Consider the following 11,458-nt stretch of genomic DNA (forward strand, 5'->3'; position numbering starts at 1 on the left):
TTATTGGTATTCACGCTATAACTTTAGTTTAAGTTAATAGAAATCTATGAAATTTTGACACAAGGTTTATGACCACAAAAGAAAGGTTGGGATTGATTTTGGGAGTTTTGGTTTCAACAGTTTAGGAATTAGGGGCCAAAAAAGGGCCCAAATAAGCGTTATTCTTGGTTTTCGCACAATAACTTTAGTTTGAATTAATAGAAATCAATGAAATTTAAACACAATGTTTATGACCACAAAAGGAAGGTTGGTATTGATTTTGGGAGTTTAGGTTCCAACAGTTTAGGAATAAGGGGCCAAAAAGGGACCCAAATAAGCATTTTTCTTGGTTTTCGCACCATAACTTTAGTATAAGTAAATAGAAATCTATGAAATTTAAACACAAGGTTTATGACCATAAAAGGAAGGTTGGTATTGATTTTGGGAGTTTTGGTCCTAACAGTTTAGGAAAAAGGGGCCCAAAGGGTCCAAAATTAAACTTTGTTTGATTTCATCATGAATTGAATAATTGGGGTTCTTTGATATGCGGAATATAACTGTGTATGTAGATTCTTAATTTTTGGTCTCATTTTCAAATTGGTCTACATTAAGGTCCAAAGGGTCCAAAATTAAACTTAGTTTGATTTTGACAAAAAATTAATCAGTTGGGTTCTTTGATATGCTGAATCTAAAAATGTATTTAGATTCTTGATTATTGGCCCAGTTTTCAAGTTGGTCCAAATCGGGGTCCAAAATTAAACTTTGTTTGATTTCATTAAAAATTGAATAAATGGGGTTCTTTGATATGCCAAATCTAACTGTGTATGTAGATTCTTCATTTTTGGTCCTGTTTTCAAATTGGTCTACATTAAAGTCAAAAGGGTCCAAAATTAAACTTAGTTTGATTTTAACAAAAATTGAAATCTTGGGGTTCCTTGATATGCTGAATCCAAACATGTACTTAGATTTTTGATTATGGGCCCAGTTTTCAAGTTGGTCCAAATCAGGATCTAAAACATTATATTAAGTATTGTGCAATAGCAAGTCTTTTCAATTGCACAGTATTGCACAATGGCAAGAAATATCTAATTGCACAGTATTGTGAAATAGCAATATTTTTTTTTAATTAGAGTTATCTTTCTTTGTCCAGAATAGTAAGCAAGAAATATCTAATTGCACAATATTGTGAAATAGCAATATTTGTTTTTAATTGGAGTTATCTTTCTTTGTCCAGAATCAACTCAAATCTTTGTTATATACAATGTATATTCACTTTTTACTACCAACTGATAAATTAAAATAATCTTTAACATTTAGTGATAACAAGCAGTTTTTTTTACATCTTAATATTTTATGGTGTATTTAAATGAGTAGTTATTGTTGCAAACTCCATTAGAAATTTAATTGAGATTAGTTTTGGAATAAGGGAAAGGGGGATGTGATTAAAAAAAATGGGTTCAATTTTCTCATTTGAAATGAAATTTCATAAATAAAATGAAAATTTCTTCAAACATTTTTTTGAGAGGATTAATATTCAACAGCATAGTGAATTGCTCTAAGAGAAAATACAAATTTTAAGTTCATTAGAACACATTCATTCTGTGTCAGAAACCTATGCTGTGTCAACTATTTAATCACAATCCAAATTTAGAGCTGAATTCAGCTTGAATGTTGTGTCCATACTTGCCCCAACCGTTCAGGGTTCAACCTCTGCGGTCGTATAAAGCTACGCCCTGCGGAGCATCTGGTTTTAACTTCTAATAAACTATTTAACGGCGAAATTCACAGTAAAATATTAAAACGAGAAATCATCTTTTATTGTTGACATTTCAGCGAAGTCATCCGATAACCGTTTTTTGTATAGTTCTGGCTAATCTTTTCTGATTGGTCGACACTCTAGCGGATGAATTATATTAATACGCTGTTGCTAAGGACCTTAGAAACTAGCGATAATTTTCATTCTCACTCTACACGAGTGATATGAAAATTATCACAAAAAAACATCAAAGGAAAAATACAGATAATAGCGATAAAACATCTTATCAGTTTTTTATAAGAATATATAGCAGATTTTGGGGATAAAATATCATGAATTCTAAAGAAATAAAGAAAATAAAAATAAGTTTATTACTTTTTATTAAAAAAGATATATTTTGGGAATGGAAATGTTTCTCAGAATAAGATATATTTAAAAAAAAATATTAAAGATATTCTAGTTAAATACAATTATTTCAAACTAAAAAAAAGATTAACTAAATCCATTTCATATTGAATATTTTATTAGTAAATATAAATCAGCCCATATAAATTGTATTAACTTTTTATTTGAACAATTAATTAAATTTTTCACTTGAAATAGACTGTTAAATGAAAATCACTTGTATCAACTATTCAACAATATTCAAATATGAAGTATTATAGTGCTATTTTATCTGCTTATATGTTGACTTGTGTTACATGTATTGTTTTCTGTGTTCTCTGTCGGCAAACAAATAATATATTTTTCAAAATTTTCTTCTTGTTATGCTGCGAGAATTATACAAAGTTTTGAGAAATTCCATCATCTTAAATAGGAGAATATTACACCACACAAACCTATAGAAATATTGAAAAAGCATCAAAGTCCAAAGACTTAGTGATACGAAAATTTCAAAGTTTTATAATTGGAAAAGAGCATATTGGTTTAAGCAGTTACAGCAAAATCTGAATTTTCAACAATTTTACAAACATGGATACATGTATCACCTGGAATTTACCTTTCTGTTTAATTAGAAGGATTGTTTTGAAAAGCATCAACGTTTGTTGTGATAACTTCTTGCACCTATTCCTCGAAGGGCGATATCTTTTTGCGCCAAAAAGTAACTCATTTGCGCCACAACTTAATTGCGCCAATACTTCTTTTGCGCCACCTAATTTTCAAAACTATAGGTATCATTTGCGCCAATAAAATAATCATCTAATTGCGCCAGTTTTATTATTTTTATTGATATATAACAACTATATATAGATTGACTTCCCTCTTCCTTTATCCGGGCTTGGGACCGGCAATTTCCCTCCACCAAGTCTGACCAAGACGAAATCTACATGACCTGATAACGACGTCTGGAAATATGTTTTTTACTGTTTTGTGCATTTTATTTTCGAAATTTAGATGAAACTTTCTTTTCTAAATTGTCTTCTTTAATTTATTATTTTAGAACAACATATCGGTTGCTTTTATTTTGCACGAAGTTCTCAAATTTGACGTTCAAATTTCTGGATATTTGTTTCATGAATATGATCTTATTCTCCATTCAAAATATTTGTACACGATTCATCTGTGAATAACCTAGCACAACACGACTTAACTGTACATCTCCATCTTATTTCTCCAGTTTTCTGTACAAATGAACGACGGACTTTGTTTTCTTCAACAATGATGACCGGTTTTCCTCTATCAGACTCTATTTTTTAAATGGTATATCAGATATTCTGACTCGTGAAAAAATATTTTTGTCAGTTTTCTTAAATTTGATGAGTGTTCAATTGCAATGTAAATCTTGTGCGGAAAGGTTATGTATGATATAGGTAAAACATGTACAGGTATGCTACAGGTAAAACATATTTACAGGTAAATGTGGCGCTATTTCATTTCATTTATTGGCGCAATTTATACCATCAAAATTAAAGAGAGTGGCGCAATTAATACCTTTTCAAAACTGCAATTGGCGCAAATTGATTCTGCCCTCCTCGAATGCCAACATAATTTTACAGGTAAATTGTCGGTAGATCAAAGGATGTTGGCATTCAAGGAATAAACCGTAATACTTAATCATTAAGGAAATATTAATCCGTTTAAAAATTTGTTTTTGCTTTCTTGACGTTTTTTCGCGATTGTTTTTTACAAAATTTACATAAAACGACAATTTTAGAAACAGAAGTTTCAACTAATGATGCCAACCTCGCATTAAAAGGTGAAGACAGTGTTTGCCATCAATTTGTTTATAAAAATCATACAGTTTGTTCGTTTATTTGTTAAGCAAAGTTCGGCCCCACGAGAAATCGTTAAAATGTATGCATTATCAACTGATTTACCATATAGACAATATTTGTAAAGTTATATTCAAAAAGCGGTAACAATCTTAAAACTAATCCGAAAGGTGTTTCAAATTTACTGTGTGTTGTTTTCATATCTAAAGCATTGATTTGAGACGGAAAAAAAATTGCATTTTTTCAAGAAATTTAAAAAAACACTTTTGTTCCCTAAAATTTAAGAAAAAAACAATATTTCAACCTATTAGTTTCAACATGAACATAATTTGATTAGCATATTGAATACTTTTAATCAAATCTGAAATTTTATTTCGTTCTTAGAAAATTATGTGTCGATTTTTTATTCAACTTTCCACAAAACTAATTTGCACCCTCTGATTGTGTACACAGAATTGAGATACTTTCCGACAAGTTTTGATTTTCATTATACCATGTTATAAAAAGAAGATGTGGTATGATTGCCAATGAGACAACTATCCACAAAAGACCAAAATGTGCATACATTGCAAATGAAAGCTTTTTAAAATACTGTACAGCCCGTTACAGAGTAGTGATGGAATTTGCGTTTCTTTACCGGCAGAATAAGTTACGTTACCGACAAACTTATTTCAGAAGTGACATAATTTAATTTTCTTCATCGACAAAATATTTCATGTCCAACGGGTAAGTTTTCATTGTTTAAGTTTTTTTAACACAGTAAAACATTTTTTGTAATCAACCTCTGTCATTGACATTTTCATTTTAACGGTAAAGGATCAAATACTGCTCCGATTATATTTGTGAAAGTACACGTATCTCATTTTGTTTTATATTTAATAATTTTTGATAAATTTTATTTCAAAGTCGTGTAACGTTTCTTTTGTTGACTAGTATATTTGCCAGAAGCTGATCATGACAAACTCGTGTACTTTCGCAAATATAATCGGAGCAGTAACAAGAAATCAAAACTATGGTACCGACAGTCATACGACAGTCAATGGTTAATGAATTAGTAAGGTTTGGAGAAAAAATAACCTAAAGATTTTCATTTGTGTAATCCGTATGCTGATATTGTTATATGTTGAGGTCTTTTAGGTCAGTCGGTTACAGTCTTATTTTTACAGACTTTTCTTTACTTGATCGTATTGTTTACAAACTTTTCCTTGGTGTCCAGGATGGAAGAACAAAATGTGTAAACCTTTTATTGTTAATATTATTATTATCATCACTGAAGTTTTCCAGCTTTAATACACTATATAGACAAGTCAAATATTTTTTTTGGTAAAAATCATTGCAAGAACATGAAAGCAGAAATGTACATGTGTATTGTATAATTTCTACAATACAGTGTGGACTATTCAACATGTAGTACTATACCGCATATTAAGTAGTTGCTGTGAAATCAAAGTATCAGTAGGCTAACCGTTGGAAGGTCTAAACACCATATTTTTCTAAATATATAACATCTAAACACTTGTTGAAATTTAAACACTTGTTAAAATCTAAACATGTTCAGGTGCTAATCGCGTTTCAAAACGTACACAGAAAAGTGTTTAGATAAGTGTTTAGAGTCTAAACACTGTTTTTTACAGTGTATCTAACATTTCCTTTGTGTCCTATATTATAATATATCGTCTATTTAGAGTTATCATCTTTATAGTTCTTATTTTGAGAAGCTTATGCTCATTTCACTTTGTATTCATGTTGTAGAAAGAACAGGACTAGTACCGGGCCTGGGCATGGGTCTTGATTGAGCTGATTGAGCATACGATCCTGGAATACCAGACATCACCCGCCATTTGTGTCGAGGTCCGTGTTGCTCAATCTTTAGGTTTCTTTGTGGTATTGTGTGTACGGTTTGTCAATTCGTCGTTTTTACATGGAAGTGTCAGTTTGTTTTTGTCTATGATTTAAATATGACTTTGGTATATTTTGCTTCTCTTCCACATAGAAGTTGAGAAAGTTTGCCAATTTTTTTCTATCCAAGGTATTTCGGACGAACGGAGTAAAACGACCCAAATGTCACTTTTCGTCGGCACAAATCTTTGAAAAAAATCTGTTTACAGTTCATTGAACATGCATAATAAAATATAGCTGAATTGTTTAACTGATTTTTGTTTATATGTAGAAACCGTACTCGACATTTAATTACTAAAAATAGGGCTGTCACGAAAGGGTTTATACTATACGCTAGGGTTGACAAATAAGTCACAGTTATTGTCGATTTTAATCCGTCAAATTTTAATATTATGCGTGATGTTGAACAGCTATCCTACAAGTCGTCTTAGTTTAATTGCATTTTATTGATGTGTAATTAAGATAAGTGGCCATTCATTGTTTGATAAAACATTTACATTTGTACATAGAAAGCCGGCTTGAAAATTGTTTTATTTAATTTCGTGAAAACATTCTACCTGTCGGTCCATAAAAGCCATAAATACACCTCAGTCTTGATAATTTCTATCGGATGTCGCCAGAGCTTTATCAGCGAATCGATTTAAAAACTTATATTTGCCTTCTTTTTTTTAAAAGCATAGACGAAATAATGCAGGAAACAGAATAAGAGGTATCTTGGACTTTTGAACGCTCACATAAAGGTTTTGGCAGCCAAACCGGTTCATAGGAAACAGACAAATTAAAAGAAAATTCATATGTCAAGAAAAAAATTAAAACAAAATAACATAAATAAACCTTAAAGGGGAGGGAAACTCCGTTAAATCTCAGGTTTTCTCTGAAACCACAATGCAACATGTTTCGAGTTGAAACTGGATTAGAAAATATGAATGTACATGTACGTAATTAATATTGCCAATAATTAAGACGTTCCGTGTCGAGTCCGATAGGGATACCAATAGTATATTCCCCTGTTACCTATTACCTTATCTGTACGTTCCGAATCTAACAGGCGCACCACCAAACGTTGTATTCAGGATTAATATGCTATAAACACGGGTCATAACCAGAGGGTTGACACTACTAAATTGTCAAATTGTTACCTATTGTAATATTTTAATCAGAAAGACTTTCTAAGATAACAATACGAATACTAAAAATATGGGATAAAAATAAGGCGTATAGGTACAGTTTTCAATTTGTTAGCGAGCATGACGTAAAACAGCGAATCAAAGCAACTTTATTTATAACTATTATAGGACAATGCTGTTGATTAAAAAATAATCCATTCCAGGACCTTTTGTTTTCCAAATAAATAATATTACCAATAATTGATAAGTTCAAGTTCGACGGGTTCAAACAGAAAGATTTGAAACAGAGAAAACTGTGTATCTTACCATATTAATTTAATTATAATCGGCATGACTGGTGACTTTATCAGATGACAATACTAATATTAAAATAAGGCTTGCGCATAGTTATACTTGTTATATACTTTAATTCAGTCACGGACCCGCGATATCACGGTGACTGTGTTCTAGTTATACTTTAAAAAGACCATTGTAAGGGTCTGATAAGGGCTGGTGTGGCCCAAAAAGTATCTCATTGGTTATAACTATGTACACATTTACACAAACATCATTAGACTTCAATTTCTGTAAATCACAAAAATATACCCGAAATTAATCCATAAAAGGAGAGGCATATGATCTGTGAATACATAAATGGTGAAAAGTTTGAAAGATGTTAGATTGAAAACTATTGGAGGAGTTAATTATACTTTAGACGTACATAAAACTTGTACTTTCTATCTAGCAATAGTCTAAACGTTCACCTGCCCAACTTTTGAATTATATGCAACCCGCTAAATAGTTATAATGTCTTTAATTTTAAAGGTCCTTCGCTTTTAGTTTTGAAAGCTCTAAAATTAAAGAAAAATCAATATATATGCATTTGTAGCTATGATTTTATGGGGGTTGAAACATGAGCTTTCTTTTGTCCCTGGCTTTTTTAATATGCAGTTTAAACAATTAAACGATCCACATGCGTTTAGATAGTTGTTACGTATATGAATTGTACCATTTTGTAACACGCCTATGTATTATATAAAAACAAGTATGATTTACAATACAATATTAAAGTTATTTCCGCAATATATTGTCATTTTATTTTGATGTTTACTTGTCAGACATTACATTTACATTAAGAAAGTAAATTGTTTTTCTTCTTGTCATGAGAATGAACCACGGAATATTTTTCATTGTTTCTTTTCTTTTGTTTGCTATTGTTGCAGATGCCTACCAGTACAGAGGTAATATTATGTTTTTTTCTTTCTTTTTTTGTAAAGGATTTATATATTATTATACTTTCAAATTGTTTTGTCTTCATTTTATCATTTTTTCAAAACTTAAAACAGACGATTAGCTTGTCAAAGTACATATTAAAAGAGAGTGTCCATGCAAAACAAGGCAGTGGATGAAACATGACATATTTTGTTTTCAATTTTTTTTCATCTTTTTCATATCACAGATTCATTCTTTCTCAAAGTTAAATTTTGTTTTTTATTAACTGCAACAAATAAAGAGAAAAAAATACATAAAAAGCACTGAAAATTCATTAAAAAGGGGAGATAACTTTTCATTTTGTACAAAAATTGGTTGCATAGTCAGTGAACTTTAAAAATCATTTTCAGAGCCATCCACTGTTGATTCAAAAATATCTTTGACATATATATCCTTTGTAAGATATAAACATTGCATTGGAACTAAAAATGCAGTGGGAAAAAAAAAATTTTGTGCCACCCATATCATAGGATTTGCCTGATATTTACTTGGCCAGCCTCTTAATTTGTAAATTTGATGGTCTTTATTCAAGATGAAAGTAAAAACTATCCGTTAAGTTTTCGTACAATTTCTACATGCATGAATATTACATACATATACATGTCGCCTTTTCTGTGTGCTCGAAATGAATTTATTATAGTAGATAATTATCTTTACAATATATCTAACTTTATTAAAATCCCCCAGAAAAATACCAAACACAGTTTTGTAGAGAGATTTATACAACCCTGCTAATATATAGCTATTACCAAATATAAATATACTTTGTAAAGTAGGTTAGGTTCAACCAAGCTACCCTTTGGCAATAAATGTATAAAATGAAGATGTTTTATTAATAGAATTATGTTCTCTCTATTCAAATTGCTACCCAAGCATCTTAAAAATACTTCATTATATTGAAATGAAAATGCAATGACTTTCTATCAAAGAATCTTGATCATATTCTGAGATTAAAAAAAATGTTCCCTTATTAATAATTCATTCTAAAGCAGAAAGATCATTTTGTCTATTTGACTTGGAGGTTTAACAATTGTATGACATTATTTTTGATCTCTCAATTTAAATATAATGACTATATACTAAACTATTATCTATTTTCTTGTTAAATTATATACTTTTCTGATGCACAAATCAGTCTAAATTTATGTATAATTGCACTTCAAGTAATCCATTATTCCTATGCATATTTATTATAATGATTTGGCCTTGTATGTATGTTTCTTTTTTTTTTATCTACTAGTAAATAACATCCGAAATGAATGACAGACGGACATATATACAAAACTATATGCATAATTGTCTGTTGAAATCAAGATACGTATGAGGAAAGAAGCACTGTTACTCATACCGATCTATGACATCTCTTTACACACATTCTCGTTGGAAGGGTGATTTAAATTCGCCGTTTCAGAATCTTATGCATGCATTCTGGGTAATATTTTCAAAAGCGTACACCAAAGCGTTGTGATTGGTTTAAAACGTTATAAACAATGGAAATTCAACCAATGACGTAACGTTATTTTCCCTTGGGGGTACGAACAATGAAATTACCCATGATGCATTAGATTCTGAAACGGCGAATTCTAAATATGAGACTCCAAACTGTACTACATTGTACTTGTTTGGTACAAGTTATCTGTTATCTCAAATTTTGTAGGATTACATATTTCTGTTTGTCTGATGTCAGGTAAACAGGCTCGTCCAATTAAAAAAAAATGTTTTGCATTATATCATGTACATGTGTGATGTTTTACTTTGTATTGCAGATTGTTTATATCTTACTATAGTGACATTTTTTTCTTCTTTTATAAGTTTTTTATGTTTTTATATTCGATCAACGGACTTATGCCGAATTCAAAAGTTTGTTTTTCTAGTCGTATCTTATAATACCTAATCATTCAATCTGTTACATGTAACAATTGTTTTTAACAAATATTTTGAAGGTTTTCAATTAATATATTATTTTTTTCTCTAAACATGTCTGATATGTATGATTTTGATTTTAAACACACAGTTATTACTAAGTTCACCCACTTTTAAAAAAATAAATAAATCCAAAAATTTAATAACTTGCCGGCAATGTCACATTTTAAATTTAAAAAGTATAATAACATGTTTTATATTCATTTAGAACGTATTTCATTCTTTTTAAATCCAGGGGTCAATAGGATCAACGTGCAATCAAGACCTATGCCTCCAGTAGGACGGTTCAACATGTGCGCATATTGTAAGACGAATTGTTACTGTAGATGCGTGCGCAGGACCTGTGTGGACACTTCCTGTTGCAACATGGAAGGAAGACCGCCAATTTTCAAATCGTTCAAATAAAGCACCGCAGTCAAATACGTTATTTTTGTTCTTCTTCTATCTCAAAAACTATTTTGGCTACGTTTTCACCTTACATATGTCACCCTGGTTACATTTAAAAGATGGATGACTATTTGCTAATTGTTCTTTTTTCACTCTTGATTCCTTCTGTCCCTTTTCAAAAACTATAATCATTACATAGAATGAACAGTGTTTTATATGGGTTTTTTCAATTCTTATTTCACTTTGGTTGTTGTTTGATTGTAGTGGATATATTTCTGAATTTGTGTTGTAGAGTTGCTGAAATATTTATAGAGAGTTTTTGGCGTGTGAACTTAGACCTTGACTCACATATCATCGGACTTATATTCAGTTATTGGGGTTATTCTGAGTCGTAATTATGAGTAAGCTAAGTATAAGACTTTATAACGAGTTAGCGAAGTCATTAAAACAAGTTAATTAAGTCTTTGAAAAAGGGACAGAGTTATTTAGGGGTTGACTGATCTCACAAGACCAGTTTAATCCTACCTAATTTTAGCGCCTGGCCCAATCCAAGAGCCTCTGGTCTTTGTTAGTCCTGTATGTCAATTTTCTAGAGTTACTAAGTCGTTATAACGAATAAGCTAAGCCGATATAGCAAGTAATATAGAATTATAAAACAACAACAACATAAAAACAATTAATCCCGTTGCATGTAGCAGATTCTATGGAATGGTTTAAGGTAAGATTGGGATTAAAATTGAGAATGGAAATGGGGAATGTGTCAAAGAGACAACAACCCGACCAAATAAAAAAAACAACAGCAGAAGGTCACCAACAGGTCCTCAGTGTAGCGAGAAATTCCCGCACCCAGAGGCGTCCTTCAGCTGGCCCCTAAACAAATATATACTAGTTCAGTGATAATGAACGCCATACTAATTTCCAAA

Source organism: Mytilus trossulus, chromosome 12, assembly GCF_036588685.1.
Source record: "Mytilus trossulus isolate FHL-02 chromosome 12, PNRI_Mtr1.1.1.hap1, whole genome shotgun sequence".
Lineage (NCBI taxonomy): Eukaryota > Metazoa > Mollusca > Bivalvia > Mytilida > Mytilidae > Mytilus > Mytilus trossulus.